This window comes from Cervus canadensis, chromosome 12, assembly GCF_019320065.1.
Source record: "Cervus canadensis isolate Bull #8, Minnesota chromosome 12, ASM1932006v1, whole genome shotgun sequence".
NCBI classification, from domain to species: domain Eukaryota; kingdom Metazoa; phylum Chordata; class Mammalia; order Artiodactyla; family Cervidae; genus Cervus; species Cervus canadensis.
The window spans coordinates 57,906,006-57,928,254 of NC_057397.1; the positions used below are offsets into that span (position 1 = coordinate 57,906,006).

General features: G+C 41.2%; 1 pseudogene; it reads left to right on the forward strand.

Annotated features, from left to right (window-relative positions):
• Positions 1 to 517, forward strand: LOC122450949 (annotated as a pseudogene).
• The last annotated feature ends 21,732 nt before the right edge of the window (positions 518 to 22,249 follow it).

The following is a 22,249-nucleotide window of genomic DNA, read 5'->3' on the forward strand; positions in this document are numbered from 1 at the left end:
ATGGTGGCCATCACGGTCGCCTACCAGGACCTTGTCACGCATGATGAGATGTTCTCCAACATCTGTGAGATCTAGGAGGTCGCTGACGGGCTATGTCTGGAAGTGCAGGGGAAGCTGGTCAGTAGCACAGAGGGTAATGTTGATGACTCACTCATTGATGGAAATGGCTCCACTGAAGGGGACGAAGGTACCTAAAGCACAGTGATCACCAGTGTCAATATTGTCTTTAACCATCACTTTCAGGAAACAAGCTTCACAAAAAGACGCTTACAAGAAGTCCATTAAAGATGACCTGAGGTCAGTCAATTGGAAACTTGAAGTACAGAGACCAGAAAAGTAAAGCCTTTTATGGCAGGGGCTACAGAACAAATCAAGCCCATCCTCACTAATTTCAAAAACCGTCAGTCCTTTACTGGTGGAAACACAAATCCAATGGTTGGGCTGCCGGACTTGTGAGGATGTTGTGACCCCATATATGATTCTCTTTAAGGAAGGTTTAGAAATGGAAACATGTTAACAAGTTTGGCTGTGACTTTGGATCTATCACCTGTCTTCCTAACTGGCTGGCAGCTGCTTTTCATCTACCAGGACTGAGACAAACGGGACTAAGTTCAACTCGAGCTCTTTATTTCGACTTTGATTTATTTGAAGTAGAAGCATTATTTTTGAGGGAAAGAAAAAAAAAAACAACACATCATGTAGGTTGTCTAAAAATAAAGTTCATGTGAATTCAAAAAAATAATACATTTCTCACTAGGTCTTTTGAGGCTTAAAAATTAATTTACATAAAGCATTAAAGCCATTGTCTGGCGAGTAGTAAGATGCCCAATCAACAGTGACCACTAAGTCCATTGAAAACAGTCTCTGGAGGCCTTTTGGACACTGGTAGATGATGGTGGCACGGCCTGTTCTGATTGGGACGTCAGGCATTCCCTATCTCTTCCCTTCATCTCAGACGGTGCTTTTGAGAATCACACAGCAGCCATTAACTGTGTGAGTCATTGCCTATGAATTTACAGGTTAAGCTCACTTATGTGTCTGTGGAGAGCTACAGGTCAGCTAAGTGGCTCTGCTTCCAGAGGGTGGATGGCTACCAGCTATGGTACTTCCCCGTAAAGTCTGGCATTCTCTCAGCAAACTAGTCTAGCTAGGGTTTATTCATGAAACTGAAACTGTGAAACTGAAGTCGCTCAGTCGTGTCTGACTCTTTGTGACCCCATGGACTAATGTAGCCCACCAGGCTCCTCCATCCATGGGATTCTCCAGGCAAGAATACTGGAGTGGGTTGCCATTTCCTTCTCCAGGGGATTTTCCCGACCCAGGGATCAAACCCGGGTCTCCCGAATTGCAGGCAGACACTTTAACCTCTGAGCCACATATGAGTCGCCAAAATTTCTAGGAGAATGAAACTATGCAAGGCCTTTTGAGACCTGGACTCAGAGCTGGCATAGTTTTGCTTCTGTTGCATTTTGTTTGGTGAAGCAGTTCACGAGGCCAGCCCAGATTCACGGGATGGGGAAATGCCATCTCTCCATGGGAAGTGTTTCAATGTCATCTTGCCAAAGGATATGTTAAAAAAGGAAGAGAATAAGTATGGCCATTTTTGCAAACAGTCTTCTACAGTCCCCAATTTGTAGCATTTCTTCTACAGCATTTGTGGCAGGTGGTCATGTAGCTGGAACACTTTCAAAAAACAGGCATGTCACTGTTCTACCAGGCAACTCGTATTGTTGGAGTGCTTTTATTATGCCTCTGTAGAGACACTGACCTTCACAGAATCTTAGAATCATAGAATTGAAGGTCATCCAGGCAATGACATTTCTGAAGCCAGGTTCCTGTACAGGAAGCCACAGGAAGCCTGCAATTTCCACTGATTTATCCCCATCCTACCTCTTGGAGCAAAACAATATATTATGTATTTATCACTTATTTGTTTTCAAGAGAGTCTAACTAAGGCCAACTTGAGCATTACATACCAGGTACATGTTCCACTCTAGTTCCCATTCATTCATTGTTTTCATTCACTTGTTCTTGCATTTAATATTTATTAAGCAGATTCCATGGGCCAGGCACTCATTTTAAGATGAATAAAGGTATGGTGTCTCAAAGCACTCATATTTAATACAATGTTTCATTTTACCACTTGCCAAGTGTGTGACTTGGGAAATTTTAATTTTCTAATTCTCAGTTTCGTCATGTGAAAATTGGGTATATAGTTCCTCATAGTTTCAATTTTTAAAATATTTATTCATTATTTTTGGATTTGCCTGCCCTAGTCTTAGTTGTGATACACGTGGTCTTTGTTGTGGCGTGCAAGATCTAGTTCCCTGACCAGGGATGGAACCTGAGCCCTGTGCCCTGGGAGTATAGAGTCTTGACCACTGGACAACCAGGGAAGTCCCTATGAAAAAATTGGATACATAATATCTCTACTTCACAAGGTGGTTGCAATAATTAAATGAAATAAAATATCTGGTGTTTAATAGGCCCTCAGTCAATTGTAGCTATCAACTATGATTAAAGTTATTAAGGGATAATTTCTGTCCTGGATATGTTTCCTGGGATCTCACTGTTTCCTGGGGTCTCAAATTACTTCCCACATCTTTGTAATGCTTATTTCTTTAGAATAAGTTATGTTCTACACAGATAATATAGTATGGTATAGCACTTTGAATTGGAGAAGGCAATGGCACCCCACTCCAGTACTCTTGCCTGGAAAATCCCATGGACGGAGGAGCCTGGTAGGCTACAGTCCATGGGGTCGCTACAAGTCGGACACGACTGAGCGACTTCACTTTCACTTTTCACTTTCACACATTGGAGAAGGAAATGGCAACCCACTCCAGTGTTCTTGCCTTGAGAATCCCAGGGACGGGAGAGCCTGGTGGGCTGTCGTCTATGGGGTCGCACAGGGTCGGACACGACTGAAGTGACTTAGCAGCAGCAGCACTTTGAATAAATGGCCTTTCCATTCAGACATAACTAGGTATGAATCCTCACTCAGCCATATGCTAGTCTGTGACGTAAGTTCTCAAAGCCTCAGCTTATAAACCTGCAGACTAAGAATGATAATAATCTTAGATTTGGTATGAGGAATATATGAGAGAATGTACATACAGCCCTTAACATGGTGCCTGACATTAGTGAGTGCCTCCACTACCTGCTCTCCACCAGATAGAAGCTGTGAACTTTATGTGATATATTTTCATGATTGGTAGCATGGTGTCATGAAAAGAATCAGAAGAAAACTTGCCCCTGGACTTCCCTGGTGGAACAGTGGATAAGAATCTGCCTGCCAATGCAGGGGACACAGGTTCAATCCCTGGTCCGGGAAGATTCCACATGTCTTGGGCAGCTAAGCCCATGTGCCACAACCACCGGGTCTGCACTCCAGAGCCTACGAGCCACAACTAAGGAGCCCCTGCACTGCAGGCGGCCACAACTATTGAGGCCTGAGCATCTGGAGTCTGTGCTCTGCAACAAGAGAAGCCGCCACAATGAGAAGCCCACGCACCACAATAAGGAGCAGCACTGCCTCACCACAACTAGAGAAAGCCTTCGTCCAACAACAAAAACCCCGCACAACCTCCCAAAAAAACAAACAACACCTCAGTCAGGTCACTACAGCTCTTAGGGGTCTTTGCCTCAATGTACTAGGGAGGGGATGGATTCTGTGGTTCCCAGGATAGCTCACAGTTCCAATAGCTTATTCTTCCATGTATTCTTACTCCTTTGATCAGAAATAGAGTTATGTTGGGATGAATGTAAGAGTGCAAGAAAATGGAGATTCAAAGCCTCTCCAAGATTAAAAATCTCATATTGTAAGTCTCAGCTCCCCACAGATGTGCCAGGCCACCCTGTTATTTATAATCAAGTATTGTGGCCCAGTGAGCCAAAGTCAGGGAGAAATTGCCCTCCTTCATTCAGGCATTGTGCCAGAAGTTTCACACCATGCTGTTCTGAATACTGGGCATCACAGCAGCTGTAACTTGAGGGGACGGCCACGAAATAGAGTCTGTTTTCCAAAGTGGTAACAGCGCTGTCAGACGTTACAGGTAAATGCTTAACAAACTTTCTTACATTTTCCTTTCTGTGTCCTCCAAAGGTAGGAAAACAACTGTTTGCCTCTCCATCTGCATTTGCTCATGTGCTTTCTTCTGATTTTCTTCAAGCTACAGCCTCATATACATAACCACTGTGAAAATAACTTAAAGCCGAAAGACAACGCTAACTGATGACCTGCGGCTAAGCTCCCATCACTGGTTTAAATATTGTTCAGAGTTAGAAAGAAGGTAGTGAATTATTGACTTCTATGTTCAAGTGCCTCAGAATACTTAAAAAAGCAAAAACTGATCTTAGTCTTGGCAAATGATAGCTGCCATTAAGGACCATTCTCCCAGATGTGAGGACTAGATCTAATATGAAAGGGAAAGGGTGGCAGAATTGCAGGCCTTGTGATTTTTTTTTTTAACCTTAATGTAAAGAGTTTCCACTAGTGTTAATATCAGATCCACAGGAAAAATTTAGAGTAATACACGACTTTGACTGGCTTAAGTGCCTGTCGTGGACCTGTCGTGAGGGAGTACTAACCATAGCACACTTTGGCCGCATGCCGCTTTGTCTGACTATTGCTCTGTTAGGTTCCATTTGAGGCTCAGGCTCAACATTCCTTTTATGTTTACCCTTTCTTCAGAAGGCTCCCTTGCAAGTCATCTAAGAAATGCACCATGTTTCACAATGTAGTTAAATAATAAAAATATATATTTATGTATATTTTTCTCTGATGAGAGAAATATTTCACTCCCAGATGTGTCTCATTAACACTGTTTCTGACTTAAACCAAGATAAGATGCTCCTGCAACACTCTTGCAAAGATGGTTATGTCTTGTGAAATTCCAGTCATTGTTGATTGGAATATCTCTAAGCAGCTGACAATATATAGGCCATATCAGTGTTGCTTGTGTGAAAAAAAGAAAAGTATCTAGGTGCTAGTCTGCTTGTCCAAACCACCAAAATAGCAGAAGAGATTGTGAGAGAGAGAGCTAGTTCTGGCACAAAATAATATATTTTATAACAAATTAGGCATTGCATTAGAACTACCATAAAACATTTATAAATATTTACAAGTCTTTCCTATCTTTAAGAATATGATAAGGAAAAAGTTAAACATGCAGTATAATAATGTTATGATTAAAGCCCCACAGCATGTCATAGTGATGTCAAAGAAATCACTCCGGGAACAAAACAGTAAAAAGCAAGAAAACTCTATCACTGTGTCAAGTCCAACAAACTATTTTGGCATAATTGCAAACTCCTATAGTGTATGATGAGCTTCCCTGGTAGCTCAGCTGTTAAATAATCCACCTGCAGTGTGGGAGACCTGGGTTCAATCCCTGAGTCAGAAGGATCTGCTGGAGAAGGGAAAGGCTACCTACTCCAGTATTCTGGCCTGGAGAATTCCATGGACTGGATAGGCAATGGGGCCACAAAGAGTCAGATATGACTGAGTAACTTTCATAGTGTATGATAATGAAGTCAGTTTGCCATAATAGTATGGTCATTGTCAATCAAGTTAAAAAACAAACAAACAAAAAAACCCAACAGTATATACATACTAGAAGAAGGATGTGAAAGTAAAAGTCACTCAGTCGTGTCCAGCTCTTTGAGACCCCATGGACTATACAGTCCATGGAATTCTCCAGGCCAGAATACTGGATTGGGTAGGCTATCCCTTCTCCAGGGGATCTTCCTGACCCAGGAATCGAACCAGGGTCTCCTGCATTGCAGACAGATTCTTTACCAACTGAGCTATGAGAGAAGCCCAGAAGAAAGGTAGAAAGACTAAAATCTCTTGCTGGACAAAAAGAGATGATCAACAGAAAAGAAGGGAAAGTGTTCAGCAAGCATATTAATAGAATTATAGCTCTAAGAAACATTGGGAGATGAATTAGACTACCATCCCTCTAAAGGCTTCCTGTATCTTACCCTCCCCCTCCCAATAAAAATTTTGAAATATTTGTTTTAGATGGGATAAGTATAACAAACATTTATTTGATACTTTTCATGAGTCAGGCTGGAAAAGGAAATGGCAATCCACTCCAGTATTCTTGCCTGGAAAATTTCAAGGACAGAGGAGCCCGGTGGGCTACAGTCCATGGGGTAGCAGAGTCAGACATGACTGAGCCGCTAACACACTTCCATGAGTCAGGCATTTGTTGAATGGTTGCATTGTCTTGTTTGGTTCTGCTGATAACTCTATGATACTAGGGGGTAGGTACTGTTACCACTGCCATTTTTATAGATGGCTTCTAGAGATTGGTTAACTTGACCAGTGTGTACTTATTACACACTCATAAGTAGAGACCCAGATGGAACCCAGGTCTCTCTGACCTTTGACCCTCTACCAGCGCTCTGCCTGTTTGCTCTCAGCTCCAGTCTAGCCCTTCCATGACCTGCTCTGCATTGCAGGATGCTAAACCTGCACTGTGCCATACAGAAACCACTAGCCACATGTGACTCTCCAAGTTATATTAACTTAAAATTAAATAAAATTTGGAATTCAGTTCCTCAGTCATAGCAGCCAGTATAAAATGAAACACTACTCAGTCATAAAGAATGTCACAAAAGACTGAATACTACTCAGTCACAAAAGAACGAAATAATGCCATTTGAAGCCATGTGGATGAACCTACAGATCAAACTAAGTGAACTGAGTCAGAGAAAAACAAATACATGCTATCATATTGCAGAGTCTGAAATATAACACAAATGAATTTATTTACGAAACAGAAACAAACTCACAGACTTAGAAAACAAACTCACAATTATCAGAGAGGAAAGGGTTGGGGGGAGTGAAAGTGAAAATGAAAGTCGTTCAGTCCGGTCCAACTCTTTGCGGCCCCAGGAACTATACAGTCCATGGAATTCTCCAGGCCAGAATGCTGGAAAGGGGTGGGGAGGGAGACATTAGAAGTTTGGGATTAGCATATAAAATGAAGTCCTACTGTTTAGCACAGGGAACTATATTCAATATCCTGTAATAAACTATAATGGAAAAGAGTATGAAAAAGGATGTGTGTATACATGTATAACCGATTCACTTTGCTGTTCAACAGAAACCAGCAGAACACTGTAAGTCAACTCTACTCCAGTAAAACGACAACAAACATTGTAAGCCTCAGCACTGACCGTGAGGAATGACTGACGGGCCTGGTCACGTCACTTTCTTTTTCTCCACCCTTGCGGGTGGTAGCAGATCCCTGCAGCTAACCCTAATCTCTGTTACCTCACTGTCCCCGCTTTGCTCCTCTAACCCTTCCAATACTCTGGAGTCTTCCTTTTATTAAATTCCCTATATGAAACACCAAGAACGTTTACAACTAGATTTTGGTTCTAAGTTCTCAACTGTTAAGCTATGTTAAAAAGGAAATGAAGCGAGTTAGAATTTAACTAAAACCAGAATGATTAGTGTTTCCCAGATGGCACTAGTGTTAAAGAACCCATCTGCCAATGCAGGAGACATAAGAGACACAGGTTTGATTCCTGGCTGGGGAAGGTCCCCTGGAGGAGGGCGTGGCAACACACTCCAGTATTCTTGCCTGGAGAATCCCATGGACAGAGGAGCCTGGAGGACTACAGTCCATGGGGTCACACAGAGTCGGACAAGACTGAAGAACTTAGCACACGAGCACACAGTGATTACTATCTAGACTGAAACTGGAGTGATTACTAACTAAAGTGAGTGCCTAAACTATGAAAATAGTTTTTCTGGAAAGGAAAGATTTAGTTTTTTTTCCTATGATAAGTTTCATTACTTACGTTATTTAAAAACATTTAGAACTTTTCTGAAGTTTATAGATCTGCCCTTGAACTTAAGTCTTACCCTAAACTTATTTATCAAAAACTAACACCAGATTTCTTAGGAATGGTAAAACAACTAACTAGGCTAATTCTGTGATGAATCAGTTAATCTTAGCCCCAACAACAACAACTTACACATACTATAGTTAGTATATTCAAAGTTAATACTATTCACTAGTGATCAAATGAGTTGGGGGTACAGAAGATGTGAAGTCCTAAAATGGGTCCCTATTATTTATAAGTCCCTATTATTATTGGGGTTCCCAGGGTGGCTCAAACGGTAAAGAATCTGCCTGCAATATGGGAGATCTGGGTTCAATCCCTGGCTTGGGAAGATCCCCTGGAGAAGGAAATGGCAACCCACTCCAGTATTCTTGCCTGGAGAATCCCATGGACAGAGGAGCCTGATGGGCTACAGTCCACATGTCGCCAAGAGTTGGACATCACTGAGCGACTAACACCAATTATTTGCTCATGAGAACCTTTCCACAAAAGGAAGACATTTGATCATCGACTGCCTGTTTACTAATGCTCTTCCCACCAACACTTGTTAAGGGACAAAAAAATGAGAAGGGAGCCCAAGGCAGGATTTCCAAAATAATAGATTAAGGAGCTCAGAAGACCCATTTCCAAGGGAAGCAATGATATCACTGGTGGTTCACAGCAATAACCTGATTGTGAATATACCCTATATTTGCTAATTTTTAAATAACATGGACAATAGTCAAAACAGAATACCAGAAGAAAAAAAATTAAGTACAAAATTGTTTACATAGAATGATTTCAGTCATGTGCACATGTGGCTCGGTGGTAAAGAGTCTCCCTGCAATGCTGGAAATGTGGGTTCAATCCCTGGGTCGTGAAGATCCCCTGGAGAAGGAAACAGCAACCGTCTCTGGTTTTCTTGCCTGGGAAATCCCATGGATAGAGGTGCCTGGAGGACTATAGTCTGTGGAGTCACAAAGAATTGGACACTTAGTGACTAAACAACAAATGTACACCTACACATAAATCTACAGAAATATGGAAGAAAAGATACCAAATGTTTACAGTGGCTATTTCTGGGTTTGATAATTATCTCAATTTTTCAATTTGTACAATGTACATTGCACTGCTAATGATTAACAAATCATTATATGTTATTTTAGATGCTTATAAAAAACTGGTACTCCAAGACCAAATTTGCCTGTTACTCCAGTTGTTTCTTGACTTCCTACTTTTGCATTCCAGTCCCCTACAGAATGAAGCAGGGCAAAGGCTAATAGAGTTCTGCCAAGAGAATGCACTGGTCACAGCAAACACCCTAGAGAAGACTCTACACATGGACATCACCAGATGGTCGACACTGAAATCAGACTGATTATATTCTTTGCAGCCAAAGATGGAGAAGCTCTATACAGTCAGCAAAAACAAGACTGGGAGCTGACTGTGGCTCAGATCATGAACTCCTTATTACCAAATTCAGACTGAAATTGAAGAAGGTGGAGAAACCCACTAGATCATTCAGGTATGACCTAAATCAAATCCCTTATGACTATACAGTGGAAGTGAGAAATAGATTTAAGGGACTGGCTCTGATGGACAGAGTGGCTGATGAACTATGGATGGAGGTACGTGACATTGTACAGGAGACAGGGATCAAGACCATCCCCAAGAAAAAGAAATGCAAAAAGGCAAAATGGTTGTCTGAGGAGACTTTACAAATAGATGTGAAAAGAAGGGAAGCAAAAAGCAAAGGAGAAAAGGAAAGATATACCCATTTGAATGCAGAGTTCCAAAGAATAGCCAGGAGAGATAAGAAAGCCTTCCTCCGTGATCAGTGCAAAGAAATAGAGGAAAACAACAGAATGGGAAAGACTAGAGATCTCTTCAAGAATATTGGAGATACCAAGGGAATATTTCATGCAAAGATGGGCTCAATAAAGGGCAGAAATGGTAGGGACCTAACAGAAGCAGAAGATATTAAGAAGAAGTGGCAAGAATACACAAAAGAACTGTACAAAAAAGATCTTCATGACCCAGATAATCATGATGGTGTGATAACTCACCTAGAGCCAGACATCCTGCAATGTGAAGTCAAGTGGGCCTTAGGAAGCATCACTACAAACAAAGCTAGTGGAGGTGATGGAATACCAGTTGAGCTATTTCAAATCCTGAAAGATGATGCTGTGAAAGTGCTGCACTCAATATGCAGCAAATTTGGAAAACTCAGCAGTGGCCACAGGACTGGAAAAGGTCAGTTTTCATTCCAATCCCAAAGAAAGAAAATGCCAAAGAATGCTCAAACTACTGCACAATTGACTCATCTCACATACTAGTAAAGCAATGCTTAAAAATCTCTAAGCCAGGCTTCAGCAATACATGAACCGTGAACTTCCAGATCTTCAAGCTGGTTTTAGAAAAGGCAGAGGAACCAGAGATCAAATTGCCAACATCTGCTGGATAATCAAAAAAGCAAGAGAGTTCAGAAAAACATCTATTTCTGCTTTATTGACTATGCCAAAGCCTTTGACTATGTGGATCACAATAAACTGTGGAAAATTCTTCAAGAGATGGGAATACCAGACCACCTGACCTGCCTCTTGAGAAACCTGTATGCAGGTCAGGAAGCAACAGTTAGAACTGGACATGGAACAGACTGGTTCCAAATAGGAAAAGAAGTACGTCAAGGCTATATATTGTCACCCTGCTTATTTAACTTCTGCAGAGTACATCATGAGAACACTGGGCTGGAAGGAAGCACAAGCTGGAATCAAGATTGCCAGGAGAAATATCAGTAACCTCAGATATGCAGATGACACCACCCTTATGGCAGAGAGTGAAGAGGAACTAAAAAGCCTCTTGATGAAAGTAAAAGAGGAGAGTGAAAAAGTTGGCTTAAAGCTTAACATTAAGAAAACTAAGATCATGGCATCTGGTCCCATCCCTTCATGGCAAATAGATGGGGAAACAGTGGCTGACTTTATTTTTCTGGGCTCCAAAATCACTGCAGATGATGATTGCAGCCACGAAATTAGAAGACGCTTACTCCTTGGAAGGAAGGAAAGTTGAAAGGAAAGTTATGACCAATCTAGACAGCATATTAAAAAGCAGAGACATTACTTTGTCAACAAAGGTCCGTCTAGTCAAGGCTATGGTTTTTCCAGTGGTCATGTATGGATGTGAGAGTTGGACTATAAAGAAAGCTGAGCGTGGAAGAATTGATGCTTTTGAATTGTGGTGTTGGAGAAGACTCTTGAGAGTCCCTTGGACTGCAAGGAGATCCAATCAGTCCATCCTAAAGGAGATCAGTCCTGGGTGTTCATTGGAAGGACTGATATTGAAGCTGAAACTCCAATACTTGCCACCTGATGTGAAGAGCTGACTGATTTGAAAAGACCCTGATGCTGGGAAAGATTGAGGGCAGGAGGAGAAGGGGACGACAGAGGATGAGATGGTTGGATGGCATCACCAACTCAAAGAACATGGGTTGGGATAAACTCCGGGAGTTGGTGATGGACAGGGAGGCCTGGTGTGCTGTGGTTCATGGGGTTGCAAAGAGTGGGACACGACTGAATGACTGAACTGAAATGAATTGATAAAAAACTGGTGAATACCTTGTTTTTATTTCTGTTAAATTTACATTATCAGAATGTAAAGCAATAGTTCTCAAAGAATGGTCCTTGTACCAGCAATATCAGCAACACTGGGTAACTTGTTAGAAATGCAAACTATCAGACCCACCCAGGACCTCCTGAGGGTAGGGCCCAGCAGATCTGTGTTTTCAGAAGCCCCACAGGTGGTTCTGATGTACACTGACATTTTCATTCACGTGTGCTGAGTCGCTTCATTCATGTAGCCTGCCAGGCTCCTCTGTCCATGGGATTCTCCAGGCAAGAATACTGGAGTGGTTGTTATGCCCTCTTCCAGGGGATCTTCCCCACCCAGGATCAAACCTGTGTCTCTTATGTCTCCTGTATTGGCAGATGGGTTCTTTTTTTTTTTTTCCCGGCAGATGGGTTCTTTAATACTAGTGCCATCTGGGAAGCCCTGAAGTTTGCTTAGAAATTGAAAGTAAAATTGTTAGTCACTCAGATGTGTCCTATTCTCTGCAACCCCATGGGCTATAGTCCACCAGGCTCCTCTGTCCATGGTATTCTCCAGGCAAGAACACTGAAGTGAGTTACCATGCCCTTCTCCAGGTTACCACCCATCTAAAGACAACTTCTGTTACTCGTACCTGTAAATCCCCCTAGTGTTTCATAAATGAGGTCCAAAACCTTCAGTCATTTAAAATGCAAGGTTGCATTATTGAGGGATTAATGAACTGATTGGGGTGAGCCTGCTGATGAGAATGAAAACTCATAAAGTTGTGCTATGTCTGAATTCATTGTGGGGCAAATTATGCTGGGGTTTTATGATAAATGTCAGTCTGCAAAGTGCCCTCTCTTGAAATCCATGGTGCCTTTCATAGACAAAATGCTAGACTGATTTAAATAGAACTCAAGTTCATGGAGGTCACTTGACACATGTGATGTTTTACAGAATTAGAATAAGCTTGTTTTTTTTTAATTCCTATCTCTGCTTGCCTGATGGTTTCACCTGCTCAAGTTTGATATTTTTCTCCATAATTCTTCCTTATCTCCTCCACCTGTGCAAAGATAGCAGATTTCCTCATTTTGTGGGAAAGATCATTGGCCTCCTGGATTGGAGAGGTGCCTACCTCAGTTCCCCCATGGAGTCTTTGCTTAGCCCAATGTGTTACACTGAGTTGCTTGTGGATCTGTCACTCCCCACCCCTCGACTAAATGGAGTACCTGAACCCATGTGAGCAGAGATAGTTACTTGCACCTCCCTGCATCCCTAGTTTTTTTTTTAATCACAGGGCCTGGCAGACAGCCAGAGCTCAAAATGATGGTTCAATGAATGAAGCAATGAATAGAATATTACAATTTATGAAATATACCCATCTACTCAACATCAAATGTTTTGCATAGCAAATTTTGATATAAGAAATGCAGGCCAGGAATTTTGCCTACATTAATTTTAATCTATAAGGAATGCATGTAGTACTTAAAATATATGTACTGTGCATTTATCATTTGGTTCATCTTAACCTCATCAATTTTTCAGGAACTTCCAGCAGATGGCACCAATAAATACTGTCATGGGACTGAATTGAAAATTGGCTGATATTTTGAACATGAACTTTAAAAAAGCAAGATAAATAAAATTTCTTTTGTGCAACTGATAATAACTACCATCTGTTTAATATTCTCCAGTTAGGAAAGTGCTTTTTTATCCTCGTCTCAATTCTGTCTCAAATTCTGTCAAGGTACTGAGAAAATTTTATGTACTTTAGATTTTTGTTGACATGTCATTTAGTCATAGAGGCAGGATAATTTATGCCAGTTAATGACTCCATTATTCATTTATAATACACACCAATCTTTTAGAGATCAAATTTTTCTTTGAAAAAAAAAGTTCTTTGGAATATTTAGGCATGATCCTACACATGAGAACTGAACAGTAATCAGACCACTAATAATTTAGTGAACTGTTTCCCTGGCTCATTAAACAGTAATGATTCCTTTCATTTATATGGTGTACTGTGAATAAAAGCACTTGCTTACACGTAGATTCTTTGATCCCTGCAACAGCTGTATGATGTGATCCAAGCAAGTATTATTTTGTGGGTGAAGAGACAGTAGTTCTCTTCCTCTCCTTCCTTCCCATTCCTCACCCCTCCTCCTGGGCCCCATTGCTGCCCTTCCCAGCTTGACCAGCTCAGGCTTAACATGTCAGAAACCCAGTGAGACATAAATTGCATTTAACACTAGCTTCACTTATGTGAATGGACCTAGAGTCTGTCACACAGAGTGAAGGAAGTCAGAAAGAGAAAAGCAAATATTGTATATTAACGTTTGTATATGTAACCTAGACAACTGGTACAGATGAAGCTATTTGCAGGGCGGGAATAGGGACGCAGACCTAGAGGCTGGACATGTGGACCCAGAGCGGGAAGGGGAGGGTGGAATTGAGAGTGTAGCATTGACATGTGTGAACTGGGGAGCTAGTGGGAAGCTGCTCTATAACGCAGGGAGCTCAGCCTGATGCTCTGTGATGACCTGGAGGGGTGGGATGGGACAGGGGCTCAGGGGGAGGGGATAGAGGTATGCTTATAGCCGATTCCCTTTGTCATACAGCAGAAACTAACACAGCATTGTAAAGGAATTATATTCCAATTACAAAAAAGCCATTAGCTTCACTTAGAAAATCTCAAGGAAATACTTAGAAAGGTTAAAACACAATTTGGTGTTTAAGAAGAATCCACTCTACGGGAAAAAATAGGAAACCAAATAGGAGTCACAGAGTCTTTATAGTGTGGGTAAACACTCTCATGTGGGAGACTCTGGTTTGATCCCTGGGTCGGGAAGATCCCCTGGAGAAGGAAATGGCAACCCACACCAGTATTCTTGCCTGGGACATTCCATGGACAGAGGAGCCAGGCGGGCTACAGTCCATGGGGTTGCAGAGTCAGACACGACTGAGCAACTAAGCTACAACGGCAACAATCACTCAGAAACTTGAGATGTATATTAGTTCAGGCCACCGTAACTAAATATCACAGACTAGGTAGCTTAAACAACAAAAGTCCTGTCTCACAGTCTGAAGGTTGGGAAGTCCAAGATCACGGTGCTGACTGATCCAGCTTCTGGTGAGAGTGCTCTTCTTGGCTTGCAGACAGCCACTTTCTCACTGAGTTACTCACATGAGCTTTTCGCAGTGCATGTACTGAGCCAGAGGAGGAGGAGGGGAGGGGGGAGAAGCTCTCTCATGCTTCCTTTTATAAGTTTCAAGGGCACCAACCCCACCCTCATGACCTCATTTAATTTTATTTACTTCCCAAAGGCCACATCTCCAAATATCATCCCACTGGGAGTTAGGGCTTTAACATATGAATCTGGGGACGCTACAAACATTCAATCTAACAAGATACAAACATTCCGTCTAACATTCAGCCCATAACAAGGTACTACTGACTTTAAGACAGACAAGGACTGGTTTGGAATCCACAGATTCTCTCCCATTGATTTCCCTCGTCCCTGTAATACTCAGCTGTTTTCTTCCTTGTGAGCTTGTTCTGTGGAGTGTGCCTCTCATTTTAGAAATGGACCACTTTCCCTTTCACACTGGTTACAAAGCCAGGACCATGGTCATCTGACAGGAAACACAGCCCTTAACAGAGCACTATCCGCTCCATATTTTGAAGTCACACAGTTCATACCTCATGCACACCCAGGCCCTGGAGTATTGCTGATTGTTTATTGATTACAGATACAGCACGTACTCACAAATTCCAGAAGGGGAGTGAAACTGCTCACCCAGGAAGACTTTATGTGCTGTAGAAGAGGCAGAACCAGCTGTTTATCATGTTGCATAATTTTACACACCCTCTCCCCCCTTGTTACTCGAAGCAATTTGGAGCCTAACAGACCTCAGTTCAAATCCTAACTCTGGATCTTAGCCCTTATGTGGCTTATATAAGCTCTTCAGGTCCCACTTTCTACCAATATAAAATGGAGACAATTCTCAACTTTGGGGACACTTGAACGTTTAGGTGAGTTGACACATGCCAAGTGTTTAGTAGAACGCCTAGTCACATAGCCAAGGTTTAATAAATAAAGTTGTTTTAAATTATTTTTCTCTTTCTCCTTCAATATTAATTGTTTCCTCTATGTATCAAACAGTATACCCTAAATGTAAGTGGTGAACAAAGCAGATGTCTCCTTTCCCAACAGAGTTTAAAGGTCAGTGGGAAAGACAGACACAAAAGTTGTAAAACAAGTTATCAGTTACAAATAGTACTCAGCATGCTGAAAGAAAAGGACCTGGAGCCTGGGGGCCAACTGAGATCAAGTGAAGGAGATTTTCTGAGGAGGAGCCAGTTAAGCCTAAAGGACTAGAAGGAACCACCTGGAAGAAAGGGGCGGGGAGCTGTTGGGAGGAATGTTCTGAAATGGGAAAGAGCTTGACATTCTCAAGTGTCTGAAAAATGTCCAGTGTGGATGCAGCATATGAAGGAGGGAGAAGGTAGCTGAGGTGAAGAGTGAGGCAAGGGACAGAACCCAGAAAGCGCTGTCATGTGAGAGTTAGAGGAGGAAGAGGGTGAGGAGGGAAGGGGAGGGTGGCTGAGATTCCCTGGGCACCACGTGTTTGCAGAGTTCTTTTTTGTTTGTTTGTTTCTTCATCTTTTTTAAAAATTAATTTTTTTTGAGTATAGTTGTTTTAAGCACAATTCTAAGAGTTTTACAATTATCAACTTAAAAAACTGTAGAGAAAGGTCTGATATTATAGGCCACATAAAGGAATTTGTTTTTATTTTGAGTGCAATGGAAAACCACTGACAGATTTTAAGCAGGAGAGATATGATCAGATTTAAATTTCACAAAGTCCCTGCTCCTATGTTGAGGAAGGATCAGAGATGTGCAGGAGTAGAGAAGCAAGTCATTAAATATCCACCCACCCAAAATTTTGCTCTTCCCCCATAACTTGATGAGCTGTTGTATATAAAATGCCTTCCAAAGAATGGGTAAAATTATCATAGGAAGTTTACTGCAAGTACAGCAGAAGAGAAAAGCAAAAGTAAAAATATAAAAAACTGCAACCTTTTAATATAGCCCTGTGGGTGAAAAGTTGCTATTGGGATAAGAAGCCAAGTTTTGAGAGGATGAAAAAGAGGATGATGTGAATTCTTTGGTCTTCTAAGAATGGGACCTTACAGAATAGTAATCACATTTACATAAAGAGGCTGAATTCTACTTCTTTTGCAAGTCAGAAAATAATTTTTAAAATGAATCAAAACTGGTGGTATAAAGTGCCTACAAAGGCATGAGAATCAGGTTAATGAAATATACAGAACTTCCAGGATCTAATGGATATGGCATTATGCCTATGGTTAACAGTATTGTATTATATACTGGAAAGTTGCTATGAGAGTAGATAGTTCTTAAGTGTTCTCACCACACCCACACAAAATGGTAATTATATAAAGTGATGGAGGTGTTCACTAAATTTATTGTGGTCATTTTGCAATATGTATAGGTGTATCAAATTATCACATTGTACACCTTAAACTGACACAATGTTGTATGCCAGCCATATCTCAATAAAGCTGGAAAACAAAACAAAATTTTTAAATAAATAAATAAAATGGAAAAAACAATGTGTGGCACTTCCCCACGAGTGTCCATGCCTCTGCCAATGGCTGGGGCTTATCTGTGTGTGCTAACCAGCTTACTTCTTAGCAGAAGTGCTGGTAAATCACAAGAAATATTAACTTTAATATCTAACACTGGTTCCTTACACATGCATAATCCAATTTAAAGAATTTAATGGGCATGTCTGAGTTCATATCAAGGGCTGCCTACATTGAGATTTCACGGTTTACTTTCCTCCCTCCATGCTTGATTTAGCAAATTAGTGACCTTAGCCTGCCATCTCTTTTCCTTTTCTACCTTACATAGTGAATTCATTTTTAAAGGCTTAAACAAAAATTCAAAAGGAATGGCTTTGAAGTTGATTTCTTTGAAGATGTGTGAGAATTTGAAGACTCCGTTCTTCTAGATTGTCTTAAACCTCTCAGGATGGCAGGACCTGGGTCTCTGATTCTGGCAATCTTCCCAAGGCTCAGGTGGCTTTACTATGTCTAGTGTTTCAGTTTGAAATTCATTAGGGCGAGACATTGTGTCGGGGGGTGGCTAGGAAGATCACCATGAGTTTAAAGTCTGTTTATTTCCATCTGTTAGAGAATCAGACTTTGCTTCTGTTGTATACAGTTAGAGCCAGGCTTATTGTTATGATGGAAAGGAAGATGACGTCATTTCTCTGCTGATTAGCAACTATTCAGGAATGTATTGATAGAGTTTACAGTTGTTTATAAGTGTCTTGCTTGTAAATGGCTGAGGTGTACAAGAGCATCTTTGTCCAGACAGGCTTTTGCACCCATGGGAAATTTCTCCTTTTCTTTCTCTCCTGGTCCCTGAGATATGCAGACTCTTTTCCCACTTCCTTTACCATTTCTCAGACTCTGTGATCCAGTGTCCTAGGATTTATCAGTCGGGATTCAGTTACAGGTAAACAGGACACACTTTCATTGGTTTTAGCAGACAGGGATTTAATATTAAAAATTGAGCTTCCCTTGCGGCTCAGCTGGTGAAGAATCTGCCTGCAATGAGGGAGACCTGGGTTGGGTTTGATCCCTGGGTTGGGAAGATCCCCTGGAGAAGGGAAAGGCTACCTACTCCAATATTCTGGCCTGGAGAATCCCACGGGGGTCGCAAAGAGTTGGACACAACTGAGTGACTTTCACTTTACCTCACTTCACATGTCAGTGTAACGAGAGGAAACATATAGACTGTCCTGTGGGGTGGCGGTTGTTTACATGCATGGTGGTAAAGAATCCGCCTGCGATACAGGAGATGGAGGTTTGATTCCTGCATCAGGAAGATCCGTTGGAGAAGGGATAGGCTTCCGACTCCAGTATTCTCAAGCTTCCCTGGTGGCTCAGCTGGTAAAGAATCCGCCTGTGATGTGGGAGACCTGGGTTCGATCCCTGGGTTGGGAAGATCTCCTGGAGAAGGGAATGGCTACCCACTCCAGCTATTCTGGCCTAGAGAATTCCATGGACTGTATAGTCCATGGGATCACAAAGAGTCAGACACAATTGAGTGACTTTCACTTTCAGAACTTCTGGAAGGGCTGGAAGGGCAGATTCTAGGCTAAGCCCCTCAAGGATGAGCTCTAGCTCAGAACTGACATGGCCAGGGAATTGCTGTAAAAGAGGAGAAAAAGCTAAGCTCTCAGTCAAAGCATTTGACATGAATTTATCATTGATTAAGTATATGGGACAACATCATTGTTTTATTATGGTAACGTTGGGAAAAAAACTGACCGGACTGTTAGTACAACACGGTCCACAGACGTGTAGCCTCAGATCCCTGGGAGCTTGTTACAAGTGCAAAATCTTGGGCCTCTACCCCCATCCCTACTGAGTTAGAAGCTCTGGGGTAGCCCAGGAATCTTGCTTAACTAGTCCTCCGGGTGATTCTGACGCAAGGGCGACCCACCCTCCTGGTTTCCCAGGGACTATGGAAAGGATTCCCAGGACACAGGACTGCTATTGCTAAAACCCAAAGAACCCTGGGCAAGCCAGAACAAACTGGTCACCTTCGATGCCAGCTCACATTAGAGAAATACATCTCAGGCCATCTGTGGAGCCACTTGTAGATGGGGGATGGGGAGGGTGTTTGTGAGTCATAGATAGGAGGCACAGTATAACAATGTGGCATTGAAGTAATGTAACAGTGAAATCCTGCTCTCTCAAAATAACTTCAGTTGAAACAGCAAAACACTCCTTTGTCGCTACTTTTCAGGCACTGATGAAGAAACAAGGTCCAACATTTCTGAGCTGAATGACTGCTGAGAGTGAGATATGACAAACTGAACGCGTGTGTGGCCGATGAGTTTTCACAAGTCATACACTCCTTTCTTTTTCTCTAACTGAGCTTAATTTTTATCTCATGTCCCCGTTCTGCCTGATAGCAGAAAGTAATCCTCACCATTTTAAAGAAAGACTTAGTCAGATCAGAGTTTTCTCATTTAAAGCAGGTGGTGCTTTTCAGTCAGTTTATGGTTTTCCCCACCACCCCATTCCCTGGATTAGGTCTAAATCCCGGAAAGCGTTCACAGAGCCACAGTGTTGCGAGGAGGGGAGGCATAGTTTCCTGATGGCGTCTATAGAGATGTACCTCATCCCTGCAGGAAATATCTAGGACATCTGGGTTCTCCATCTGGTCTCTGGTGGTCGGTCCCAGAAGGTCACCCTGCATCCCTCTCATCAAAGTCTCAAAGCATCTTCAGGCCTGCTGGCCTCCCTCAGGTGTTCCTCCCCTCATCACCCAGTCCAAAGGATGTTTCATCTCATCTGGAGTGGGAAAAACTCATTTTTGTATAATCAATATAAATCTCTCTATATATTTATGGTTTCAACTTACACCTTGAGTTCTTCAGGAATGTGGCAGAGATTGCTATTTGCAAGCTTTTATCCATTCTCCCTTTCTAGTTCCCTCTCAGTGTTATTTTATTTAGGTCAGTTTTGTGCCCTACAAAGATTATATTTTTCCAGGCTCCCTTGCAGCTAAGCATGGCTGTGTGATTAAATCCTGGCAAATGATATATAAGCCTAAGAGTTGCATGGGACTTCTGAGATGGTTTGTGTTTTGACTCAGTGGGAAGGGATATTGTTTGCCTTTCCCTAGTTCCTATTTCCTCACATGTGGATATAATGGTTGGAACTCTAGCAACCATCTTGTACCAGGAGGTAATCCTGCAACTGTAAGAAACAAGGACTAGGAGGGAACTAAAACATAGATGAAGTCTGAGAATCTGATAACAGTACCAGTCCTACACTACCAGACTGCTTTTATAAGAGAGAAATAAATTTCTATATTTACAAAGTTTCATTTTCTATTTCATGTAGCTTAACTAACTCTAACAACTGCCTTGGTTTTTATTCTTGAAAACCCTTTTCAAGCTATTTTTTCTGTCATGCATTTCAAAGGTCTATATAGAAACTTAAAAGCTAAAATCAGATTCCTTTTGCTTCTTTGCATCTATCTTATAACAATCTTTTCCTAAGAGCCATGCAGAGGACATCTTGCTGCCTGAAGGAATAGAAAGAAAGAAGCAAATGTTAATAATATTTCCAAATGTTACCTTCATACATGAAATTTATCCAAATAGCCACCATGCCTTGGGTTAAAGCCTAAAATTTAGAGCTTTATGGATCTAAGAGATGCCATAGAGAGAGATGAAAGATTTTCAATAAATGTGACAATGTCCGAAATTTTTTCAATAAACTTGACAATGTCCATCTCTACAGGAGTTTGGTTGAAAACACATGTCTGCAGATAGCATATTCTGAGCTATCACTTGCAGCTGCTGCTACTCAAGCCTAAGAGTTTTCCCCTCAAGAGTTGAGGAGTCAATATCTGTATCATATTTCTTTGTATCTCCTGCAGAATTTCACAGTAAACCCTTAGTTAACTTTTTTTATTGATCTGGGGCTTGTCAGGTTGCCCCTTCAATGAATGACACCAACCTCATGAATAACTCATGAATAACTGCAGCTCCTCTGTGTTGATGAGTGTAGCAAATTCTGTGCCTTCTTAAGGAAGTAATGGTTATTCAACCATGGTTAACTAAATTAAGTTTCCTGAAATAGATATGTATCACAGAGCATGTCTGTCATTCTTAATTTGTCTGCAAGGTTGTAATTAATTTGGTTAACTAAGTTGATGGAATGGATGTTGATTTAGCTCGGGAATCTAGAAAAGTAGAATTAATTCCAATAAATATTCAATTTGTATTAGGATATAGTCAAATGAAAGTAAAGATATTTATGTTTCATCTCCAAGAATATATTCCCCTTTGAAGATCTACTCCCTTTCCTTTTATTAGATATTTATAAGACCTAACTTCAAGTTTTTTTGTGTGGTGTTTCATTTTTTATTATTTATTTGTTTTTTAATTTATCATTATTATATTTTTTTGACTACACCTCTTGGCATGCAGGATCTCAATTCCCCGACCAGGGATCAAACTTTTTTGCCTTCTACAATGGGCGTGTGGAGTCTTAGCCACTGGACCACCAGGGAAGTCCTCACTTTAAATTTTATACTATCAATTAACATTAATTAACTTGATTCTTTGATCAGGCACCTGTAGTGCGACCATGTAGAGAAGGTGGCCACATGATATATTTTTTCAGGGCATTCCTGATTTTTGTTTAATTATTATACATTCTGCCCCAGTCCACAAAGAATATGACACCACTCACAAGAATGTACACAGTATTACCAATAAAATTCAAATACAGAATCAGGATCAAGGAAAATAAGGAGAAAAATCAAGATCAGATAAAAGAAAACTTAAACATATAAAACCCAGGATCCTGAGCCAGCAATTGTCCCTTTTGTCTTTGAGCTTCCGGAAAGGCAAAGCAAAAGAAAAGGCACAGTAAGTCACATAATCCTCATTATTAGAAAAAAGGAAGCAGACAACTTCCTCAGGAGGTGCATATTTTATCCTGGAACCAGATGCTCAGAGAAATTTATCTTTGGGAATTTTTTAAGGGGCCCTGAGTTGCGTGATAGACAAAACCCTCAACAGTATTCACAAAGTAACAAACTGTTTACGACTCACTTTGTTTTACATTAAATCAAAGCTGAGGAAATAGTTAAAATTCTGCAAATGACCTTCTGAATTGATATTCTAGGGAGTAAGGTTCTGAGCATATTAGAAATGTCACTAAAAAAAAAAAAGTATTCCAGGCTCAAATGAGTTAATC